Source organism: Centropristis striata, chromosome 14 (assembly GCF_030273125.1).
Source record: "Centropristis striata isolate RG_2023a ecotype Rhode Island chromosome 14, C.striata_1.0, whole genome shotgun sequence".
In the NCBI taxonomy this organism is placed as follows: Eukaryota; Metazoa; Chordata; class Actinopteri; order Perciformes; family Serranidae; genus Centropristis; species Centropristis striata.
This window is the reverse complement of record NC_081530.1, coordinates 7,935,012-7,938,102: the sequence shown is the minus strand read 5'-3', so window position 1 is coordinate 7,938,102 and position 3,091 is coordinate 7,935,012.

Sequence of the window (3,091 nt, the reverse complement as noted above, 5' to 3'; positions counted from 1 at the left end):
AAAGGCTATTTGATTCGATTTGATCCACTTATCAATATGTTGTGATGGCTCTATTTGTATTTAATTGTATTTAATTGTTTATGTTAACTGTGTTTAAATGTTGTAACTTGTCACTTTTTATGCTGCTTTCTTGGCCAGGTCTCTCTTGGAAAAGAGATTTTTTAATCTCAACGAGACTTTTACCTGGTTAAATAAAGGATATATATACATATATATATATATATACATATATATATATGTCCTGTAGATGATCTCAAGAGCTTGCACTCGACTTGGGTCCTCACCAATACACCAAAAGATGACATTGTATCCTTCATTTGCCTCCTATATTACTGGGTAGTTTTATACATTCAAGCTGGAACTGGTTGTTTTATGTGGTTATCTGAGTCTCAGAGTGAATGATGCTTACCTTGGATTGAAGGACACACCATGACATACAATAAGCGTGTGTTGCAGTGGTCCTGCAGAGTGATGGACGTTTACCTTGTGCTGGAGATTATGTCACTCCCACTGAGAGGCTCTGGCTGACCTTGGCAATCAGAGTGTGACATATATTCCGTCTTTCTGTTATAACTCAGCCTTTTTTTACTTTATACTCCATTCCCCAAATACTGTGATTTAGGCTCCAGGATGAACTAAACACACATTAACACTAACACTCTGCAGAGAAAGATACTATCACAAGGAAGGTACATTTCATGTTTTTCTTTGTTTTATCCATTAACTTACATTTAAAAAAGAAAAAAAGAACAATAATAAAACTGTTGTTGTTATCTACAGCCAATAGAATGCATGTAAGCACGTAAATGAAAAGGAAATACAAAAATAATATGCTAGTTCATAAAATCATCAATATACATATTGCATCATGGCTGAAATGTTTGCATATTTTCAGTAACAGGGCTGGGTAGCTTGTTAATCTGAATTCTGTTAAACAAAGCTCACATAGGTGTACTTTAAATCAAATGTGTTTTATTGTGATAATAGAGAGTAAAACCATGTCAGCACATGATAAATCAATACATGCACTACAGTTGAAATTACATAACCATGTCAGGCATTATTGGAGGCTCTGCCCTCATGCGATAACAAAAAGCTGCACAGTAATTCTCTACAGTCATAATTACTCACTTAAAATGACATTTGTGCCATTAAGAGACAAAGTAGAGACAGTTTTCAGAGCTTTTTCTCTCATTTTATAGATGAAATATGCAAATGTTAGGTTTCTGTGATTTCCTTGTATTCTTTTCAAGACAGCAGAAAGTGATTATGTGTCAGTTTTCCAATGGAAGTCTTCTATAGTAGTGTATACACTATCATTCAAAAGTATGAAATCAAATGTTATATTGATGTATTATATATTTCTTATACCCTTCAAAAATGGAGACAAAAACTGAATAATCAACTCCAAATCCCTTATTTGTATCTGAAACAACTTTGGCCTTAAAACGTATTGAAAAATGATTTGTTATATGTTTTTCAACCTGTTGGAATGATTGAAAAAGTTTGATGCGATAAAAAAAAGAAGACCAAGTATGGCGACACAAAATAAAACGTGGCGCTTTTCGAAGCGGATAAAAAGGATAACTATAATGTATGGCGGAATAGCACTTGGGAGCACTTCGACTCGGCGCAGTAATATCATCACTTCCGCTCCCTCTCACTTCCGTCAGGAGTGATGATATTACTGCGCCGAGTCGAAGTGCTCCCAAGTGCTATTCCGCCATACATTATAGTTATCCTTTTTATCCGCTTCGAAAAGCGCCACGTTTTATTTTGTGTCGCCATACTTGGTCGTTTAACTACTCGTGTAGCTGTATTTAAATAGGGAAAACGTGGAGGAGTTTGGTCGCTTCTAACTGTCCATCTGTTTGGACCGTAATGAATGAACTGGGCTAAGCTAAGTGCTAGCCAAGTAGCTCCACGCGCCAGGGCGATTGAGTGCACGCATTGAGACGCAAGAGGTCTGTATCAACTCGTCTTACTTACCCGAATAACATGTTTTAATATTAAAAAACGGTGGAGTGTTCCTTTAAGTCAGTGGTTCTCAAATGGGGGTACACGTACCCCTGGGGGTACGTGAAGGCACTCCAGGGGGGACATGAGATTTTAAAATATGCATTTAAAAAGTATCATCCATGCAAAAATCATTTAAAAATAATTATTTTATAAATGTTTTAGGAAAATATAATTTATAAGCTCATAAAATTAATTTTATATTCAGTAGGCTATTTCATTTCATGATCCTAAAAACCCAGAGTCTCCCCCATACCAGGATGGTTCGACCCAACCTGTCATATGCCACCTGGCATCACCTGTCAATCACCTGAAAACTCAAAGATGGACATGGTCACTTTTTTTTTTACTACATTAGTTTGAATCACTACATTTTAGTGATAAGAAATATTTGCAATAACTTTAGTCATGGATTATTAACATTTAAAATGTTTGAAATAGTTTTTTTTTTTCAAATGTTTGACTTTTGTGTTTTGTGTTTGTGTTTATCAGTTCCAAAGTTTAATAAATCAGACACTGATGGCACAGAGATTAAGTATTTTTTTTCAACCAAAAATGCTTTGCCCTGGTTAGAGGGTACTTAGCTGAAAAAATATTTCAAAGGGGGTACATCACTGCCTTAATTAATGTGCAATAAGCAGCAGGCGTTAACAGGGGGCCAAGCAGCTGCCCAGAGACACCTAAAAGGTTAGTACGGCCATGTTTGTTGCAGCTCAGTCAGTGTGAAGGAGTTTGAAGGAGAAGTGACTGACAACTAGAAAATATTGAGCAGTTAACATGTGCATACTCTTGTTTTCACTGCTGTTGTTTATCTTTTTTAAAATAATGTAACCAGCCTCACTCTACTCTCTCTATTGTGGTCGGCAGCACCAGTGAGAGGACGCGAGGGCACAGGCGCGCGCGCGGTCACAGCTCCTTCAGGTTTTGATTGACAAGCCGCTCCGTCCAATCAGGAGAGAAGGCGACACCTTCAAACAGCGGCCCGGCCAATCGTGACGCGGGGGAGGCGGCCCCTATGCTAATGTGTTGGCAAGGGAGACGCAGCGGTTCATTCATCTTCTTCCAGAGAGAGAGG